This window comes from Lissotriton vulgaris, chromosome 1_1 (genome assembly GCF_964263255.1).
Source record: "Lissotriton vulgaris chromosome 1_1, aLisVul1.2, whole genome shotgun sequence".
NCBI classification, from domain to species: Eukaryota; Metazoa; Chordata; class Amphibia; order Caudata; family Salamandridae; genus Lissotriton; species Lissotriton vulgaris.
Window position 1 is genome coordinate 598,039,343 of NC_141685.1, and position 22,978 is coordinate 598,062,320.

At 44.1% G+C, this 22,978-nt stretch overlaps 1 protein-coding gene and 1 non-coding gene across 2 annotated transcripts in view; both read right to left on the bottom strand.

The window, feature by feature from the left end:
- The window catches only part of DDAH1 (dimethylarginine dimethylaminohydrolase 1), a 629,612-nt gene that overhangs the window by 335,068 nt on the left and 271,566 nt on the right, over positions 1-22,978 (bottom strand). The window lies entirely within an intron of this gene.
- On the bottom strand, positions 620-692 carry TRNAH-AUG (transfer RNA histidin (anticodon AUG)). The gene has a single exon. It is a non-coding gene; the product is annotated as a tRNA-His (tRNA).

Genomic DNA, 22,978 nt, shown 5'->3' on the forward strand with positions numbered 1-22,978 from the left:
GCAGCAAGCAGAGAAAAGTATTTCTATAAACAAGTAGAGGCCTAGTCCAATGCATATGGAGATGGGTTTAAAATACAATTAATTAATCAAATCTGGCATTATAGGCATAAAAGTATTTTTTAAAATAAAACCACACGATGTATTGCATCAAGGAGCAGCCGTCGGGCCTGCGTTGACACACAGCTTTCTTAGTCATGTTTCAAGAAAAAAAAGAAAAGCACACACTCCTTCCTCCCCCCACCCCCCCCCCCCCCCCCTCCCCGATCACCCGGTGTTCCTCTAAGAGACGGTTAGATTTGGTTCAACTATAATAGTGCGCTATATGTGTATGTCACAATAATTTATTTTACCATAAAAAATAAGTTCTTTGTCAAGACGACTGTAACCTTTCTTTTCTTTACAATTAAAACAGAGCATCCGGGAATGCATCTTTTGTTTTACGCTATTAAATAAAAAAATGATATTTTTGTCCATTTCCCCTCTATATGTTTTAATTAAAATGCCGCGATTTTGGCAAAGTATAGTAGAGTTACTCTTTAACACTCGTCTAATTTCATGCTGTCCTTAATAATTGCACTTCTTAACAAAGGGATGAAAAGAGCACTTTGCAGCGTGGAGTCGAGCCAGCCAGGAGTCGAACCTGGAATCTTCTGCTCCATAGGCAGACGCATTATCCATTGCGCCACTGGCCCACTGCTATCTGGAAACGGCGGGGCGGAGTACTAGACCAGTGCATATGCGCTCTGGTATATGGTCGGTAGTGTGCACGCTACAAAGGTTGAATAAGCTGGAAAAATTATAGCTCTTTCACATTAAGTAGTGAAGATTCAAATACTGAGGTGTTTGAAGGGATCACTTAAGGGACTCACCGAATGTACAGGCAATAAAAGTCACAACAACTTTAACAGCCACTGCTCTCTTGGGCAAAGAGTAGTCATGTCACTTTTTATATTTTGTCCCTTGCTCTGATTAGATCAAAGTCTTTTCGATTTGGTCAGGCAGCCATTCAGAACTCGCGACTTAACTAGTTCTTTTCCGCTGCAGTGCAAGTGCAGAGGGCGGTGTGGCGGGACATACAACTGTTTGCACACATTATACATCGCAACTGGAAAGAACGACTGTTCCGCAGACACAATACATTTGTTATTTATTTTTCTAGAACCGTGGCCAATGGCCATGCACTAGTAGCGCAGATGCCACGTTATTTTGATCAGTTTAAATGGAAAAAGTCACTAGCAGCTGCATCCGTGACAGCCATTATGAAGGTCCGTGCCTTCGAGACCACGCTTGTAAAGGTGCTTTTTTTAAAAATTCCCTAGCATTTATTGTTCGATGAAAATATTGGAAAAATTGAATATTGTCGTTAAATTCCTAGTATGTAACTTAATTCAAATGCGTAGCTGTTTATGTAACGAAGTTTACAGATCAATTTATTATAAAATCCCACAGGACGGAACTTCATGGTCTAACAGGCGTGATGTAAAGTACGGCCGGCCGGCCGGCCGGCCGTGAATAATTAGAGAAGCTGTGGGAGGGAGGCTGGGCTGCCTTTGATGTGGTAATACGAGGCAGGCAGGCAGGTGGCTGGTGGCATTGTGCACGCGCTTTTTAGGGCTTGCGCTTGCGCAATCACCTAAAAAGCACATGCACTACATGCAATCGCCAGTGGAATCACCATAGAGGTTCGCCAGCTATGCGCATGCGCACAGCAGGCGAGCCCTAAAAATGAAGCCCCCCTTGCAGAATGTGATGAGGGTCCCCGAAGTCCTCCATATCTTACAGGTATTCATTGGCCTTGGGGTGAATGGTGCCCCCTGGATGGCTGGCAGCAGCCAGTTTTATATCCCTAGACTCACACCTACTCAGTGATAATATACACTCCTGGGTTAAGGTGCAATCTACAAATCTGCATAACGTAGCATAACATAACATATAAATGATAAATGTGATTGTCTTATAAGAGAAGCAAAAATTTACCATGGTATAAAGTGGTAAAATATGTCTGCTCAAGCACCTTAACTTTTCAAAACTCTAGACAGCCCAAAGCGGTGGCAGATACCATGAGTAGAATCACAAAACATTTTTGACTGGGCAACATTCTTATCCTTGATGGTAAGTTAAGGCAGTGTTTGATCCAAATAACTTTTACAACTGTATTATGAAAAGAGGATTCTGGAGGTAGTCATGTGTGAAAAGAAAGTATGTGCATATGTGTTGTGTAGTATTGTCATGTTATGTGTTTTTGTGCTACATTATTGCAAAATGGGATTTTGTTGTCTAGCTCTGCAGTCATTTTGTTGCATTCTGTTTTGTTTTGATAGAGCTGTTAGGTTTAAAACGTTCTGTTATGCCAGTTTATTATCTTTTGTTTACCTTAAATGTAAGGGCTGCTACATTTCCAGCCAAAAGCCGCACATTACTTTAAAGTTCCAGTGACAAGCAACCATTTACCACTGTTTAAGGTGGAAAATAGTGTTGTCATCGCTGTTCAACTACTTGAGACACCAGTCAGACTAAAACAAATAGAGACTGCCTATTAATTTAGCAGTGCTCACTCCAGGGGATATGGCGCCATGTCTTAAAATAGCACTTTGTATGAATATTTCACGCCATTCAATATTATTTTGATATTTATTCCATGCAGCCCTACACGAACTGCAACATGTTTATTCGTTAAATCGCCTTTGTTAAAGTGCCTTTGTGGTGGTACATGTTGTGTTTCTTGCACTTGATACAATCTTTCACCTCAGGGTTTGAAATTTATCAGGTGAGATAAATAGCATCTATTCCCGTACTGGGAGATAACATGCCGATTTTGATGCCTCCAGCTCCAAAATCTGTGTGTCTCTGTAATTACTGAGACTCTTCCCCACTTAAATCCTGGCCGCCTTGACCAGCCACCTTCATTGCAATTGGTAATTAATGGGTGTGATAAATATTGTACCACGTATAATAGTGATTGATACCTGGACAAACAGAGGCTCATGCTGGGGTCGCGGGTCAGCAGGTCAGCTTTAATAAGGCCCTTGGTGTGTGAAAAGAATGAAGGCCCAGGCGGCAAGCACCACATGCGCTCACAACCCTAATCAGGTGGATGCTTCGAGGAAGTGAGATTACACATCCTTGACAACTGGCAAAATGTCTTGAAGAGAAATATTTTAATCCTTGTCACCCGTATGAAGGTCACAAAAGCTCTGGAATGATAACAGCCGCGAATTACATACTCACTGAGGAATGGAGTATTTTGGTCTACATGTTTACCGTCCGGGAACATACCATTTGTTCCAGTTAGGGGTTTGAAATGCAAACAATTACAAAGGCTGCGATCAAGGATGCAAAGTGAAGATGAACGAACACGCAGAAATGAGCACTGGGCCACGCCCTCTGCGAGCTTCGCAGAGTGGGGGTTTAAGCGTCACTTTTTAAAGTGCATCAAGCAGTGCACGAGACGACGTCTGTACGAGCCTCTGCCATTTTAAAACCGGCCCGTCCACCCACCAAGGAAACAATGTCAAGTATTGCGCGGCATGGCGATAGCAGGGCAGCATCCTCGGCGTTTAATGGCCCAACACCATTTCCATTGGGCACAAACGCACGCAGAGGACTGTCCTTGTGGTTTCCTCTATTAGACTTTAAGCAACAGACTCTTGAAATCGTTTTTTTTGGTCTGGATTGACAAAGCACCTATCTGAAAGACCTACTGCTACCAAATCTTTATCGAATTAATTAGTTTTGGCTCCGTTTTGGGGAATATTGGCCTCTCACTATATGCTACTCGAAGTTTATGTATCATTCTGCCTATTATGAAGGGCTTCCAGAGACTATTTACACCTCACAAGTACACTGACTCATCACACATGAAATTTACTATCTGACCGATGCATTAAACATATAAAAACAATACTGTTTAGGCCTTTGATTTTACAAAAAGTATAAATTCAAGATATTGACTCATGTGGGCTTTCAGCCAGCCTTCTATTGTTGTGCCATTCACATTTGTTTTCTGCCCACTGCAGCATACAGTGTGGGGGATTTGGGTCAGCCCACTTGAACCACTGGCTAACTTCACTCTGAGTGACACAATTCTGCTCTTACACATGGAGCCCATCCCCTAACAAAGTAGTTCACTTCAGTGCCAAGGACTACTATAGCAATATTCCATTGTGAGACGAAAACACATATTGTTGATTCTAGCCAATTTTTTTATATATTGATGCTGGTCCACAAGTTACTAAAACAATAAAATTTTACAAAACCTTGACAAAACAAGCATCATTATAGCCAGATGTCAGCAGTCAGCACCGCAGCCATCAGCTTTGCCATTGCTTGTTTGTTTCGTATTTTGTTCTTTATCTGCAGCAAACTTATGTAATGTTTTAGTTACGTTTCAGACTGCATTCCAGAGCTACTGGCTTTGCCAATGCTTGCTTTAATTTTGGCACAGGGGCAAGTAGCTACTAAGCTTTGAACTACAGCAACGCATCCAAAACTTTAAGAAAATGTCCAAGTCTGAGCCAATAAAACACATTTACAATTACTTCACTGATTACTGGTAAAATACAAGATTAATTCAAAAGAACTAGAACTACGAATAACTATCAGTTATGCAAGAAATGCACAACGTACTGTAAGCAATGCAGTTATATAGAGCAAAAACCCATTATCTATTCTGGAGTTTCAGGCAAATAGACATGTACAATAAAGGGAGAAATAATATTTGCTTTCAACAATCTTAAATATTTTTTCTAACTTTTTCAGACTTAAAATGTATAGCAAGTTTCCATCTACATAACACTCTCAACCTTTTAATATTTTCTGACGTTTTGGTCCTGGATTTAGAATAGCTCAATCCATTACAGTGAAAAACATAAATAGGGGTGGTCCTGGTTATCAACCTTCTTGTAATGGTAAACACGTAATTTGCATTTTTCTCTATGATAAAGGTCCTATTATGATTTTCCTCAACAGTAAAGAGAGTCCTTTTATTTCAAGCTAATTTGTGTAATTCAATCCGACTTTGGCATTTTCTGGCCTACCCTGAATGCTCGACAGTCAGCAACCCCATAGAGGGGCTAATTTTTATACGCCAATATTCCAGCAAAGCACAGGTGCACTTGAACAGGGAGTACTTACAGGGGGATATTCACAAGGAAGTGGCGGAGAGAGGCGTAAGCCTTCTTGGCTTTAAGCCTCTCTCCGCCAGGCTGCACCATATTCACAAGGATATGGTGCAGCCTTGCGTTTCCCCCTGCGATGGTGCTAAGTTTAACAACTTAGCGCCAGCACAGGCACCCTTGCACCACAGTGCAAGGGTTTCTGTGTGCAGGGGAGGATTGTGTATGTGTAGGAATGTGTCTCTTCCTGCACATAAACAATCCTAAAAGCAATTCTCACGCCCAAGATTGGAATGTCCCAGCACTGTGCGGAATTCGCATCGCAGCGAATGTGATAATCCGTCTATGTTTGTGACTGATTCAAGAACTGGTTCAGAAAGTATTGCCCACTGCATTCACCTGAAGATAACCCCACAGAACACACACCATGTTCAGCAGAATGGATGTGTCCACGGTCACCTTCCACTTCTAGCATGCACCCTGCCTCATAGTGTGTAGGGCCCAGCGCTTAGACATAAGCAACGCAATCTGGACCTTTTTCCTTACAGCTATTCTTTGATTATTTAAACTTTACATACTGTTGGTGAAGATGTGACTGTTTTACCTTTTTGGCTTCCTGAAACTAGGTAATTCGCGCTTCTACGCGGACTCGATTCTACAGGCAGAACAGTCCAGTAAACAAGTCTTTAAAGTTGTACAGTCCTTCCTCAAACCTCAATGCATTGAAAGAGAGGTTGTTCCCACACCATTACTATGCGAGCAAATTTCAGAATACTTCGATCATAAAATTAAGAAAGTGTATGACTCCTTTGGCCCAGTAATAAATACTGTGAAGCAGGACACAATGAACAATGGCGAGCCTGGAGAAACCCTCACCCAGTTCATGCATATCCCTCTGAATGAGGTGAGGCAGGAACTCAGCCGCTGTAAATCCGGCTCCCCTGATGACCCCTGTCCAGCTAAACTATGGAGCGCCATAGCGGACTCGGTAGCGCCCACACTTCAAAGTATCTGGAATTCTTCCATCACGTCAGGAATCTTCCCAGACGTTTGGAAGCATGCTACTCTCCTTCCCCTAAAGAAAAAACCAAACGGGGACCCAGACGACCTCACGAATCTCCGCCCAATATCCCTCCTAGCCGCCCCGGGAAAAATGCTGGAAAAAGTGATACAACGCCAACTGAGTAAATTTGTGGAAACCAGCAACATTCTACATGAAACTCAATCTGGCTTTCGGCCCGGCTTTAGCACTGAAACAGCGCTCCTAGAGGTAGCCGAGCCAGTGAGGTGGTCGATGGATGCAGGAAGTTCAGCTATGCTGGTACTCCTGGATCTGTCGGCCGCCTTCGATACGGTGGACCACGCTAGATTACTCAGCCGGCTGGCAGAGATAGGCATTCAAGACAAAGCGTTGAGGTGGATAAACTCCTATCTATCTCAGAGAACGCAGAAGGTGGCACTTGGGACGATTTCTTCCACACCTAAAACCCTCAGCTGTGGAGTCCCGCAGGGCTCGGCCCTCAGCCCTCTCTTGTTCAACATCTATCTGGCCCCCCTCTTTACGCTAATTGCCAACTGGGGTGTCAAGGCAATTTCTTATGCCGACGACACCCAGTTGGTATTTCCATACTCTGAGATGACGCAGGAATCTTTCTCAAACTTTAAAGGCTGTCTCCAGGACATTGCTCACTGGATGAACACTAACAAATTAAAACTAAATGCCAATAAAACCGAAGTTATCTTTTTCGGTAAGGGTCCCACCCCCGCCCCAGAGCTCTGGTGGCCTTTGGAGATGGGCCCCCCCCCCCTCGCCCAGTCACTCGGCCAAAAACCTTGGAGTGAGATGGGATGATAAAATGTCCTTTACCTCCCATATCCAACAAGTGGCTGGTTGCTGTTTGAGTAAACTAAGAAACCTCCGAAAAATTCTTAAACTTCTACCAGAGAGCTGCAGGAAAATGGTAGTCCATGCAACTGTCACCTCACGGCTGGACTATGCCAATGGTCTATACCTGGGCCTCCCAAAATTCCTAACCCATAAACTTCAGGTAGTCCAAAATGCGGCTGCGAGACTGTTACTGCGAATCCCTTTCAGGCAGTCAGTCTCTCCGCATCTTCGAACCCTGCATTGGCTCCCTGTGGCCAACCGGATAAAATTCAAAGCTCTGACGCTTGCGTTCAGATCTTTGCATGGCTCCTGCCCACTTTACCTAAAAAAACGCCTTCCAAGATATTCCCAAAGCCGTGCACTACGGTCAAATGACCGTGTCCAGCTGGTCGTCCCACGAGCAAAAAAGGCCCGCCTCGGCGGCCGTACCTTTTCAGCAAACGTCTCCGCTCTGTGGAACTCCTTACCTCAAGCAATCCAGCAGGCTCCATCTGAACCCTGCTTTAAGAAGATGCTAAAGACCTGGCTCTTCACCCAGCCACGCTAGCTCTCCTATCCTTGCCCCAGGACTTCTGTGGTCTTCTAGCGCCGGGACACCTCCTCGTGAGGTAGCTGTTCGCGCTCTATAAAATCCAGTATTATTGTTATTATTATTATTAAAGCATCTGAAAAGTAATTGAACTCGCCTCAAGGCACTTATTCTTAAAGTAGTTTCTCTCTTTAAAATATGTTATGAGAATCATTGTATTTTTCAAGGAGCTTCTCACTTTAAAATATGTTATGAGAATAATTATTACACCATTTTCTTCCACAAATACATATGTGGCTCATGAAATCCTAGCCTTCAAAGTAATAATATCAACCCTCATTTTTTACTAAGATGACTTTTGCAGCCAATCACTAGATGGCAGCATGTTATTGAATTCCTAACCTGAAGTCTCAACAATATTTCTCCATCATTCTTCTTTTTGCTATAGCTCCACTTTACATTCAATGCTACACACAGTCAGCCATTGCTCGAGATTGGATGCCTTGTCATTCTTAGCACCCTGATTTTTATGGGTGACTTTCCTCCGTATTCTGCAAGGTTCGTTTTTTCTTACTTTGAATTGGTTAGGTTGTAGCCTACCAGTTCTGCTTTCATGGAACTCACTTTCCTCTATTATTGCTGGAGTTTTTTTCTATGTCATTTCTTGTTTAGCAGTCCATAGGAGTGCATATCCTGGTTTTCAGAGCAGTCTTGCTCTTTACTTTATCCCTCCCTAATGGCCCCATCTCTCCAATCCTGCCTTCCCTCCTGATGGTCCTTGGAAGAGCGCCTGGTGGAAGATGGCGGTCTGGGTAATGCCCGGATGTTCTCCATTTCGTGTTTTTCTCCAAAGAGCCTCCCTCTCCAAGCATCTTTGAAGCGTGCCAAGCACCAGATCGCAGCCTTGGAGATGTCCTGGATCCCATTGCATTACCCAATGCTCTCTCCATGGTGGTAGCCTCCATTGGCAATGCCAGTGCCAGAGGCTTTTAAACATTTCTAGCATTGACAAAGGTGGATTGTTAAAAGTATAGAAAACAATGCTTTCAAGATGCCCACCGCACTGTATAACACAACGTGCATTGCATCATAACATTGCTGCAACATATGTGACGCACTTGCAGATGTAAGTACTTTGCATCACTCAACTCTGAGGTGATCTTGAAACTATGGAAAGCAATATTTGTATTGCTTTCTATACTTTTAGTATGGCTGGTCGGGCATTGGCAAAGTGGTTTCGTTGGCTGTCCTACATCGGCAAAGTCTGAGCCATTGCCACTGCCAGTGCTTGTTCGTTTGGTTTTTGTGGTTTATTGTGGAAACACCTGGCCTCATTCTTAGCCATTGGCCGTCCCTTTTGTGGCTCGTGTAACATGCACCCAAAGCTCCCAGTGTTGTTGACATTCTGAAATGCAGCTACCTTTGGCTGGCTGGAGAGATATTTCGAGCTTGAAGATATATTCTCAAGATCACAGTTCTTCAAATAGACTTAAAAGACTGAAATTCAAGCCTCCTTCTAGGTATACATCACCGAGCCGTGCCAATGTTTCTGCACCAAATCTGACACTGTCATCCCAAATGTAAACATATAGGTTATTTTTAAAAACATGTGCACGATTTTGGTGAATGAATTACATTTGAATGTCATCCCCACCTACAGCAGCAGTTTTTCAAAAAGGCCTATTCATGTTCACACGAACAACATGAAGCGAGAGGATGAATGTTTCCAATTTAGGATTTTGGATAATTCCACAGTTTTAAGGGCGAGTGGATGATGAAACTGCAAACAGAAGATGTATGTTCAATGTCAAATCGTCATATGTTCTTTGCCAAATATCTAGGGCCTGCTTTAAAGATGGTCGGCAACGGTACAGGTATCCAGCTATGAATTGAGAGCCACGTTACCTTTAACTTCAGTGATGCACATTTACTCCCTCCGACGTGCCCACAAAGGAGCCCTCATAATAAGCTCCTTGATATTTTGCTGTAAATAGTAAAAGAAACCCTGTAAGTGAATCGTCTTTTGGTGATCATTAAGCAGCAGCAGTAATATATGCCTCCCTTGAGCTACACTGGGAAATATGTCATTTAGGTTCCTCAACAAGCATTCCCTAGAAAGTCCCCGTGTAACATTGGGTCCGAGGTTTGTAAAAGAGGAATTGTTTAGTCAAGAAACATTACAGGCCTGTTTATTGACACCATCTCAAGTAGTTCACATCTGGAATAAGGGTTAGCAGCCCTGTCTCTGAACCTGCAGTGAATGCCACCTGGGCATCTATCATCTAAAGGCTGATACCTTTACAGGGGCTGTGGTGTGATGCAGGAGGCAAATCCACTATCAATCTCAACAGGCCTTCTTTTTCATATTTATATATGGATTTATTTAGTCTTTCTTGTATACCTATAATGATTTGGTAATCGCAGGCCTGTTTTGGAGCTCAGAACACCAAAACCAGAGCGTGCATCTGGGATTTATAGGTTGTGCCTCACATGTTGTCTGGATGTGCCATTAAATTACTTACTTGTGCTTGATGTTTTGCAGTGACCTTGTGTCTTGTTAAGAGTAAGGATAACCATGTGCAAATTACACCCTCAGCTGAATCCATCAGTCTCATATAACACTCCATCAAACATTTATATGAATGTGCATAAAGCGTTGCACTGTCTAGGCCCCCTATTAATGGCATATATGTGTGTATAAGTCGTGAAAATTTCACACATTTTATCCTAGGTATATTCATCCATACAGATCTTCCTTATAATCAATTTTGCATTAAAAGGGCTGAAAGTATAGTCTATTATTTTGCACACACTATCCAGGGATAGGCAGCAAAGAAGTTTGCTTATTGCACTGTCTACATTACATTAAGCATCTGAACTTCAGTCTAACTACCTCCACATTGGTTTGATGTCGGAATAACATTTTCAGAAATATTATCTGACATAAATATTGTGTCCTACATATCATTTACAAGAATGTCATCCCACTGGGTGTAGAGTTTCTGCTATGAACTGCAATATGTCTTTTAGAAACCTTTCATACTACCAACATCGCCTAAGAAGAGTTCTGTCTGCAGCTGGAGGTAATTTTGAGAAGGGAAAAGTGGATCGCATAGTAAAGTCTTTTGCTACCATACACCATTGCAAAGACACATAATAAAGTGTAAGAGGAACCAGCAGAAAGAAGACGAAACACAAACGTAAGAATGGAGAAGAATCATGAGAGAGTTTTGTAGTGGAAGAAAACAAAAGTATGTCAGTGTTAGTACCAATAGATGAGAGAAGTATGATCATAAAGGAACTAATGTTTTGAATATCCCTTTTTTCTTCCATAAGTCCTCTAAGCGTTGCTAAACAAAATCCACTTTGGAGAAAAGGGCAGGGTGAACAAAAATACAAACAGTTTCAATACACGACCACAACAGCATATCACACTACTTGAATCGAGAACTCTAATGAGGTTCTTGCAGAAAGCATTTTGTCAATGAGTCTGCAGAAGCTGGACTGTGAAACAACATTGGGTTGTCCAAACCAAAAACAGACTCAAAAATCCCATTAGTGTCCGAAAAATGTTCACCTGTAGATTCCTAAATTTCAAGTATTAGGAAAGATTACTAAACTCCCAAAATGTCTTTCCTGACAGGTGCAAGCCCTCCTCCCCACCCCCTCCCTCAAGATCAGGAGCAAATCAAATGTCTGGTTACTGAAAGGATTTTGCAAATAGTTTGAGGACATAGTCTGACCATTGACTCAGGACTGACATGTGTGTGATACATTTACATGGATTTTGCAGCAAAATATGTTTCCACATGGCTTGGATTCTTCCCTTTCTCTGGGTAAGGGATAATAAATTATTCTTAGACTTTCACTTCCATGTAGTGCTTAGTTGCCTTTGTTGGTCAACACTTATTTGCCTTTATAAGTCTTTAGTACTTAATAAGAATGACAATAAAGAAGATGTAAGAAATGTGAGTATTAGTTGGGGGATGAGATCCTCAAATATTAATCACAATACTTGTCAAGGAGAACCACTAAAGTTATTAAATAAACCTGTGCTTAACACTCTGGTAGCTTGGCACAAAGCAGTAAAGTATTTATGGAGTACCAAAACAGTAAGAAAGTGAAAACACAACACAAGAAAAATCCCAAACTAATTTATAGAAAAGAGCACATTTTAATAAGTAAAATGACACCAAACTGACAAAAATTACTTCAAAACCAATTCTGGGGCAGCCCTCCCCTCCTACTGGGCTGGAGGCAAGCTGACTAGCAAGAGAAAAGGAAGGTAGTCACAGGTGAGAGCAACACCTGCCAATGACAGAGTAGGTACACTTATGAAGTGATTGGGCACAACTCCCTAGGCCCCCCTACAAGGAAGAAAAACACCTATCCACATCCAATCATTTTGTCCACTGTCTTGTAGTAATCCACATATCACCACAGGGGATCCATCAGCAGTCAGATGATACTGGACACTGGCAGAATGTCCCCTTTTGTCATAGGTAGGAAAATGACAACTTTCTAAAAGTGTCATTTGAAAAATAGTAATATAAAATCCGACTTGACCATTAAGTTGGATTTTAACAATAAGTCCTTGAACCATTTTTCTAGCTGCTGCCAAACTGAAACTAAGCATTATAATTTGTTATAGTGTAACCCAGTGTTTTCCAACGGGGAGCCAGACTTGATACAGTGGAAAACAACTTTGGAGTTGGTGCACTGTTAGGGCATGTGAAAATTACATTTCCATAACCTACTTTTGAAAGGCGAAGCACCCCCCTGTGCTACGGGCATTTAGGAACTACTATAGGAGTGACTTTTCAGCATTAAAAATTGAGGTTCAGGTCTAACAAAAGGTTTATTTTGCCATGTTGAAATGGCTGTTTTTAAACTGCATTCCCAGGCTGCAGGGGCAGGCCTGCAGACAGCCGTGGCCCGTGGAGGGAGTTGCGGTGGGGCAGAAAGGCAGGGCGGGGGAGGGGCAGTGTGGGGGTGCTAAAAACGGAATATGGATAATTCGAGGTAAGTAAACATTTTAATTAATAAAACGAGCCTTGGCTGCCTGCAGACATATTCAACACTGGTACTTTAGTGGGACAATGAGTGCTGTAACCCGCTTGTAGTATTTCATTTACAGGTACTGGAAACAGGTAATACCATATACTAGAGACTTATAAGTATAATAAACATGCTGATCAGGTACCTGTCAATTTTGCCAGGTTGAAGAGTGAGAGTATACGCACTTTACAACTGCATAGCAGAAATAAAGTGTCCTATGGCCAGCAAAAAATGGTTGGAGCTAAAGAAGGTAAAAATCTGGGGGAATACCATGCATAAAATGGTAATTTCCAACAGATGAGGACTGTGCAAACAGTGCACCATGTAAGCGGCATGCATACTTTATCAGTGTTACCATATTGTGGCCAGTTAGTACACCTAGAAAGCACTTCTAGATACAGAGAATTTAAGGATTGATTACTTTTCTGTTGACATAACAACATGTTATCTTGCCCCATTGTTGCTGCAGTTGCAACAATCAGTGATTTTTCTTCCAGCTGACTCCTGTTAGTCTAATATGATAAGCAGGGGTGATTGGTGTTATTTTCTTCCTGTTCCCCTTCTACGCTCAAATTGGACCTCTTCTCAAAGGAGCTTTCACACCCTTGATATACCTAAAATGCCTCACAAACATGTTCTTTTGGGGTTTACCTTATTGTGAGGGCTCTAGTTGCTAATGTTCCTCTACTGACACACAAGGGTGCCGGAAAGTAGAAATCTTCCTAGTTAGATTCTGGGTAATTTGCAGTGATGTCCAGAGGGGGTATATCCCTGACACTAATAGCCAATGGGGCAACTACAGTTACCGTAGATCTGATAGGTAGCGGTGAGTGAATTAATCAAGTTGGTTCTTCAATAAAATCCGATTCGAGTTCGGTGAATGAGTAAGTTTATTACTGCACTTTAGGCCGTCAGGAATTTGATTCCTTCTGACTGCGTGGCACTTCCGTGATATGTCCTTCACCTGGTAGCTATGGTTGCTGTGAATTACACCAACAGCCCCATTGGCTAGCCGTGTCAGGGATGTACTCCCTCTGGACATCACTGGAAATTACCTAGAATCTAACTAAGAAGATTTCTACTTTCCGGCACCCTTGTGTGCTAACTGTCTCCAGAATCCCTGTCCTGAAAAGACCCTGAATCACAAGACGGTCGAAACGTCGTCAGCTAGTAGAAAGAGAGAGCCTAAGAAAATCAAAATACTTATAACAATTGATGGTATTATAATTGCCAGGAGCTCCTCTTTGTGTAAATACCAATAACCAGCACCTCCCCCTTCTTTAGCACTAGATTTATATCACTGTCTTGTTATGGTCACTTCACTGGACTTCACAAAATCACGTTGGAATGTGAAAATCTATATAGTGTAAATACATAACTGAATATTTCTGCTATTACTTTTTTGTACTTTGAATACTATAAATGCTAAATAAATTATACTCATTTCGGCTGAAGTGAGTACAGTTTTGATACCTGTCCTGTGGGCTTCTATATCTATACATCTATACAATATTGATTGTTTTTTGTCTCTGATTGATTCAAGCAAGTCATACCATTTCTTGCAGAAACTGTATTAACTAGGTAAATGAGTTCCTTGTGAACATTGTTTTTGCTTATTCTTGACTTTCAGAGTGTTTCTATCCTCCTTTGTCCAGGGGAGGGTTATGGTGGGTTGTGACATCACTGTGCTTCACTGTGGTCTTCTATGGGATAATCAGAAGCAGATGTCAGAGAAGTCTTTTTAAGCCACCACCCACATACCAGTGGACCTTAAAAAGAATGAGTGATCTAGTTTCATCTTCTTACAGATGGATGGTATTTTAGTTAGATGGTGTGTTGTTTTTTTCACCTGGAGACACCAATGGAAATATTATTGAATTGGCGCTGTGAACACAGTGATGAAACCTCTGAGGAGAAAGAGATCGCTAAATTAACAAAACTCATGTTCCTTGAAGGTGCTGCATTAAAAAAAAAAGACTTTCTGTGAATGTCACTTGAGAAGTATGCAGCAGTCACTTGGACCACTGTCTCCCCCTCGTAATGATGAGTACCCACACTCACATGATGTAAGGTGTCGCTTCGGAACATCTTCAGCTTTGAAAATGGATACTCCCTAGTTTAACTGCTCCAGGCTACAGTTGTGGTTGCAGATCATTGATAAATGGCATTGTGGTTCAGTAAGAAGAGGGGACGCTCCATTCAGCCCCCTCCAGCTACTGAGTCACACTGAGTTGCAAAGTGTACTTTGCGAGTCAGAAAGACATTTCTTGCAAAATTCCGTTTGCACATTGCGACTTGTTGTTTTGTAACTGACAGGGCTTTAAGTGAGCCGGGTCTTGCCGGTGCTCAGCAACAGTAGTTCTAAGAAACAGGGGTTGAGATGGGTCACTATTGGGCTTTCCATTTTTTCCCTCATCCTCAGAATGCAAAAAAATAAATAGTAACTGTTTTGTAACTGACAGGGCTTTAAGCGGGCCGGGTCTTGCCGGTGCTCCGCATCAGCAGTTCTAAAAAGCAGGGATTGAGATGGGTCTCTATCAAGCTCTACATTTTTGCCCTCACCCTCATAATGCAAAAAATAAATCTTAACTGTTTTGTAACTGACAGGGCTTTAAGTGGGCCGGGTCTTGCTGGTGCTCAGCCTCAGCAGTTCTAAAAAGCAGGGGCTGAGACAGGTCTCTATCGGGCTCTCCATTTTTGCCCTCACCCTCAGAATGCAAAAAATAAATCTTAACTGTTTTGTAACTGACAGGGCTTTAAATGGGCCAGGTCTTGCTGGTGCTCAGAATCAGCAGTTCTAAAAAGCAGAGGTTGAGACGGGTCTCTATCAGGCTCTCCATTTTTACCCTCACCCCCAGAATGCAAAAAATAATTCTTTACTGTTTTGTAACTGACAGGGCTTTAAGTGGGCCGGGTCTTGCCGGAGATCAGCATCAGTGTAGTATTGTGGGATGTAGTCTAGTGGTTGGGGGGTGGAGTCAGAGGGAGGAGCAGGAACAGGAGGAGCCGGAGAACAGGAACAAGGGACAGTTAGAGTAGGGACAGGGACAAGGATGGATGTGTAATAATAAAGCTCCAGTACTAGCAATCCATAGTGTCTGTGATTATTGTAGCAGGATGCTACAACTGGCGACGAAGGTGGGAAGGGCTTAACCCTAGCCCACAGAACCCCACAAGAGAGCCCTGTCCCCAGGCAGCCTCGAGGAGAAGGAAACGCTGACCAAGGAAAACGAAGTTGCTACCTGAAACAAGAAGCCAGTAGCAGGTGACCCTGTTCCCCCAGCAGTTGAGAGGGATCCAAGAGGGAGCCGAGGCACCGAGCGTTAAAACGCTCGAAGAAGAAGAGACCCCTTCGTGCCAAAACGCGACTCACGCAGGAAGCGTGCAAAGACTAGTAAGTGCTGCACGAGCAGAAGTCAGGAGCCCACTCTGACTCTGCCAAGCCCCAAAAGAGAAGAGAAAGTGCCTCAGCGTGGAGGACGGTGCCCCACGAAGACCGCCTGCCAAGCGCTGCTGAAAGCGCTGAACGCGGAGCCCGAGGGAGATCTGAGGTCGGAAAACCTCACGCCCGATGCGTGAGGTTTGGCACGGTGCCGGCGAAGGAAAGCGAGAATTTAAAGTAAGGAGGAATCGGGAGCCCACCCCGATCCTGCCTAATGCCCTGGTTGCAAGAGGGCGCCTGGAGCACTGCGGAAGCCCCGTGGGTGAGCCCAGAAGTGAGAGCGCTGTTCGCGCCAAAACGGAAGAAAAGCTCATCCCTGATGCGTGAGACATCGCCTGCGAGCCACGAAGTGGAATCGGGAGCTCACCTGGATCGTGTCTGACTGCTCCGGTGCCCGAGGAGCGTCTGGAGAGGTGCAGAGGGTGAGCTGCCTGAAGAAATCGGCTGCCGGTGAGTGCCGAGTGAAGAGACGTGAGTCTGGAGGCTTGAATGAGACTGCGATCTCGTGGGAAACGAGATTCCCATAGCGGCGGCCATCTTTGAGTCAGGCGGATTTCAAGGACATACCCTGTGTGATTCATAGGCGGCCATCTTGGAGTCAGGCAACAGCCAGAAAGTGAACAAACATTGGCAAGAACAAAGTAAACAAACATTAGTAAAAGGAAGTCAACAAGCATTGGTGCCTGCAAGGACAAGTATTGGCTAAGAGTAAACAAGCATTGATACATGCAAACAAACAAGCAGTGATACATGCAATTAGACAAACATTGATACATGCAAATCAACAAGCATTGGTACGTGCAAAGAAACAAGCATTGATCCATGCAAAGAGACACAAGCATTGATACACGCAGATCAACAAGCATTGGCAAACAAAACAGAATCAAGCATTAGCGAAGACCAAACGAGTACTGGCGAAGGCCAAACAAGCATTGCCAACGTCCCAGCACATGACCAGACCGCAGGTTTCGACTAAAGAAGATCAACTACGAAGACGAGTGAACAGCCCGCGCCCTGCGAATATGATCCATCAAAATCCTCCTCTTATGGCGGGGGAAGAAATAACACAACGGTTCGATCCCTGCATTAAAGTACCACCCCCAGGGGTGCTGACGGACACCTGGAGTCTGTGTCTCAAACGAAACCAATGGCTGGCCACATTGAGTGATTTCCTGGACGCCAATGGTGAACAAAGAGAGAGGAAATGTCTAATGCTGCTCCTCCATTTGGTGGGTCCAGAGGGCCGATGCCCAATCGAAACATTTTCCGAAGAAGACACAGACATATATAAAAGACTCCAAGAGAAGCTATGTGCCCGCCTCTCCGCACAAGCGGAAGTGGATCGAGAGCGCATCGCTTTCAACACAGCTCGGCAGGAACCAGGTGAACCACTGCCTACTTTCATCACTCGGTTGAAAAACCTGGTACAAGGCTGCCACTTCAACACCTTTACGGATGAGGACGCAGTTCGACTCCGGATAATTGAAGGCTGCGCAAACCCCGACACAAAGCTCAAGATCTTGCGAGGAAAGTGGTCGCTAGAAGAAATCATCAGGAAGGCTGAAATTGGAATGCACGTCAAGGCAAGAGACAAATCAAAGGACCCGAATCTGAAGGCAAATTATCAAGACGCCCGGACAGATGAAACTCGGAAAACAGACAAAACAAAAAATAGAGAGAGGGAAGGCAGACCAATGAAAAGACAACGGGAGAGACACAATGACAAGGAGTACTCTGAGTCAATCAGTCAAAGGACAACCTCAAGGAGTTCTTCACCCTCAAGGTGCCATTCAAAGTCTGGCCAACGGGAGAGACACAGTGACAAGAAATACTCCGAGTCAATCAGTCAAAGGACAACCTCAAGGAGTTTTTCACCCTCAGGATGTCATTCAAAGTCTGACGAGGAGGGAGCGTCCAGTGGGACAGATCGCACCCCTGGACAAGATGGCAACTTACACAACAAGAGAGTAAGGAAAACGAACTATAGAAGGAGAGCTCCAAATGGTCAAAACTGGAAGTCGGCGAAGGAACATCATCCAGTAGGAGAACACATCACACCCACATCATGGGTATCCGAGCACCAAGTAAGTGTGAAGAAGAAATAGGTCGCATAAGACGAACTGACCCTCCCCAACAACGAACAGGAAAAGACCAACACATCAATGACACCGGGGACAACGAAGAAACTGAGAAGACGTCGTTGACATGTGAAAAAGGCAAAGATGGAAAATCTCAAGAGCAAACACAAAGAACAAGCACGTGGATGTTGAGCAACTTCTCAAATGAAACAATGCCAAAGACAAGTCGACGAAGGCGCCCGGAGAATCGCTTTAAAGACAACCCTGAGCCAACGAACAATGTGTCACGGCCCACTCATTCCAGACATCCATTACCCGATACACCCTCAAAGGAACGCTTCAAAAGGAGTATGGCCAGGAACTCCTCTGATTCAGAAAGCGCGTCCGTTCGATCCTGGAGGTCGACAAAAGACTTCTCTGACCCAGAAAGCACGTCCATGGCCAGGAACTCCTCTGGTTCAGAGAGCACGTCTGTCCGATCCAGGAAGTCGACAAGAGACTTCTCTGACCCAGAGTGCTCATCTGTTCAATCCCGTGAATTGACCGAGTCATGGTCCCAACAACAGTCATGGCGTCAACCACTCAAACGCACCATGGAACCAAAAGACACCCTTCATGTCAAGAGCAACACGTCACACACTAAGGACTCTGAACACTCAGTCATGCCACAAGACAACCTGTCATGTCAGTCACAAGTATATCTGGACACAGATCAGACACCGTCACCCCTGAAGGGGTCCGCGAGGCTGACTCAAAGGACCTACAGAGGGAAAACAGAGACAGTGGACCCTGGTCACCGGACGGGAAGGGACCAGCCAGTCACTCCGCAAGGAAAACCGGACGTGTCAGTAGAGAGTGATCATCAGATAAGAGAGAAACATGCCTATGCACAGACGGCTCACGAGTCTGCCAGACAACCCGAGGCTGTGAATGAGTCATCGAATCAAACCAAGATAGTCTCGTCAGATAGCACCGTACTGTCTGATATACATGACCCTGAATTGGAGGACAATGTTGCCCTCAGTCGGACTCGACAAAAGGAAGTAAAAGTAAATGCGGTGAATGAGTTACTGAACCAAGCCAAGACAGTCTCATCAGATAGCACCATACTGTCTGGTATACATGACCCTGAATTGGAGGACAGTGTTGCCCTCAACCGGACAAGACAAACGGAAGTAAAAGCAGATGCGGGTGCTCGGAATCGGACCAGAACATTATTCACTCATGAAAGAGATCGAGCATCTGAACCAACAGTAGCTACACCACTGGAAGGAGACATGCTGACTGCGGAATGTGAGAGCAGACAGTTCACACGCAACGTGATCAAGAATGCCCCGACTAAGACAACAGAAAGATTGACCAAAGTCAAGCCCACCGCGGATTCGACACTACTGAGGCTTGAAGAACAGGCTGTCCGCCGACCCGTGTGGTGGATTGAAGAACTACGAACACTGAGGACATTAAGCTCATTTTGTTAAGAAAAGGGGAGATGTAGAATTGTGGGATGTAGTATAGTGGTTGGGGGGTGGAGTCAGAGGGAGGAGCAGGAACAGGAGGAGCCGGAGAACAGGAACCAGGGACAGTTAGAGTAGGGACAGGGACAAGGATGGATGTGTAATAATAAAGCTCCAGTACTAGCAATCCATAGTGTCTGTGATTATTGTAGCAGGATGCTACAATCAGCAGTTCTAAACAGCAAGGGCTGAGACGGGTTTCTATCGGGCTCTCCATTTTTGCCCTCACCCTCAGAATGCAAAACATAAATCTTAACTCTGCAGCAGTACCACCCTTCACTACAAATTTAAAGAGACTGGTTACAGTTCTTTCACAATCTCAGCATTTCAGAATGGAAGCATTTTCAATATGCTTTACAACGAAGCCATAGCTGTTGCTTATTTATCTCATGCAACTACCAAGCATTGACAAAGTCATTAGTACTGGCTTGTTGTCGGTTTAATGTTAATTATTTGTCGTATTATATCTGGATGCAATGACAGAAGTAGCAAACTATCAGTCCTGCAGCACAAGCTCAGCACAGATATTTTTAGCTTAAAGTTTTTTTTAAGACTAGCGCCCTTAATTACATTGGACACGCCCTTTTGTGATACACCCCAATTTTTTCATCCCACTTAAACTCCTGGTAACTTGAAAATTCCATGAAATTGTGAATTGCAGACTTTGTGACATTAAATAGTATTTGAGCATCAGGGCACAGTTTCTGGGTTCACTGTCCGATTTACACACAATTTAGGCATAATCACCTCTGACCCACCTTGCACTCTTGGTTGCTCGAGGGTTTGTATTATGTAGAACGAAAAACCCATATTAGCTACCCGGCAAAGAGGCTCAGAAGATTGTGCAGACATAGTGTGCACTCCCTGCCTTTGTGGGCCAGAGCACCCTCTCCTATGTGTTCATATTTAATCTAATCTTATTTTGTATATTACGTGCCTCTTTTGAAAATTAACTGGTATTAAAGGTTTTTAAACCAAAAAGGAGCCACTCTAGCTCCGGAATTGGCAACGGTCCCAAATTTATAAGCACGGGATCACTTTGATTTCAAACCTTTTCCACGTCACTGCAAGTGCAAAACAGTGGCATTACTGGGCCATGAAACTCGGCTCGGAACCCGAGCTCCAGGGACGTGCATCATGGCGCAGGGGCCAGGACGTCAAAGCCACCTCTTAGACAAAGGCTGTTTGTTTTTTCCTCTTTGGGCATTAATCGGTTGCCATGGAAATGCACAGGCGAGTTTTCAAAATGATCTCATTAAGTTAATTTCTCCTCGTTTCCCCTCGTGATCTCGTAAATTATTTTCTAAGTGCATTTGTGGACATTGCGCGCATTTTTTACTCATCCTAAGTGTCCATCTAGATATGAAATGCAAAGATCAAACGATGCTCTAAGTTTCTGGAAAGGCAAAAATCATGTAAGAATCTGGCGGAGTCCACACACGCATTTAAGTGAAAGAATGTCAGCCTGCAACACTGGTATCCATTTATCAATGAGCAGTCCGGGGGTAAAAAATATGGATTTTTCAAATGATAAATGGTAAAATAAAGATTAACAGCATACATGATTTAGATGGCATTATCTCAGATCTAGCGTGGCCAGGTACCTAGGAGCATACATGTCCTGATTACTTACCAGTGATCTTTATTACTCTGAGTCCGGGTTCTCCTTGTCCCCTCTGTTAGACTTGACAGCCTTAGGGTGATCTGCTCCCAGGGTTTTGCCTGCCCCCTTGCATTTTCAGACCTAGTTTTTGCTGGTTTTGGGGCTCTTTGCCCTTTACCACTGCTGACCTGTGCTAAAGGGCATGCGCTCTCTCCCCTAAACATGGTGATACTGGCTTAACCCCAATTGGCATATTTAATTCACTTACAAGACCCTAGTAAAGTGCACTTCATGTGCCTAGGGCCTAGAAATTAAAAGTTTACTAGTGGGCCTGGAGCACTCATTGTGCCACTCGCTTAAAGGGCCCTCTAACCATGACTCAGTCCTGCCATTGCAGAGCCTATTTGTGTAGTTTAACACTGCCAAATCGACCTGGCAATAAAAACCTCCTGCCAGGCCTAAACCTTCCATCTTTATACATATATGTCACCCTTAAGGTAGGCCCTGTATGGCCCACAGGGCAGAGTGTGATGTATTAGAAAGGCAGGACATATACTTTTACGTTTTACATGTCTTGGTAGTGAAAAACTCCCAACTTTGTTTTTCACTACTGCAAGGTCTATCACTCCCATAGGATAACATTGGAATTATCTTATTATATCTTTTAAGTGTAATTTTCAATTGCGAAGGGATGTACTTTTCAAGTTTGGTGTCACTGAACTCACAATTTATGGTGAAGTTGGATTTGAACTTACGGTTTAGCAAATGTCACTTTTAGAAAGTTGTCATTTACTTACTTTAGCCATTCTGTGCCAGCTGCCTGTCTCTGAATACAAGTCTTGGGTGAGTAACAGCTGGGCTTTGTGCATTCCCTCTAGGTAGCCACACACAAAGGGAGCTTAGGTGTGACTGATGAGCCATATACATGCTGATGGGAGGGAGGGGCTGATACCTCCACCTGAATGGGCTATCTCCTGACCCCATGCAAAGGGCTGCATACCTCCTGTAGTGAGTCTGGATTCAGAGCAGGAAAGTAGGACCTCTGTGCTGCTGAAAGGACTGCCCCTCTACTGGACTGCTGCTTTGCTGGACTCTTTCCTTGCTGTGCTCTAGCCTTGCTGAGCTGCCCTGCTTCCTGCTGTTCTCATGCCTGGGTGAGAACGACTGGACCTGCAGCATTTGAACCCAGAGGGTTTCCAAGGGCTTGCTGGATTGCCACCTGTTTTAAGTCCAGGGATATCAAAGACTTAAACATCCTGTATCTGCATCTGAACTCTACAAACTGCGAGTCTGTCCTACCAAGTAGTGCCACCTCAGTCCAGAACCCTTATAAATGAGGCCTAAAATGCATCTACATCCAGAACCCATGCATCCTCCTCCGAACCAGTGCATCGTTGTCATTGCATGGAGCGGTTCTTGCGCATCACTTTCTGAATTGGCACATCGCCTTTGCAATCAATGCTTCACCTACTGCGGGAGCAGTAGTCACTTATCGCACCCAGAACCAGCGTAACTGTAACCGACACGTCACCACAGTTGCAAGGAGAAAATCGACACATCTCGTGCACTGCGCGGCTCAACACCAACGCATCACTTTGGCTACACCTCACATCTTTGACGATGAGAGCGTATCCCAGATCAAGGTACGCTGGTTCCGTTGGCACAATTTGGGTCCCTTTATCTGGCCCGTGCTCCATCAGAGTCGACCTGAACTTTTGACTTTGTCCCGGTTCAGTGCGACCAGTTAATCCA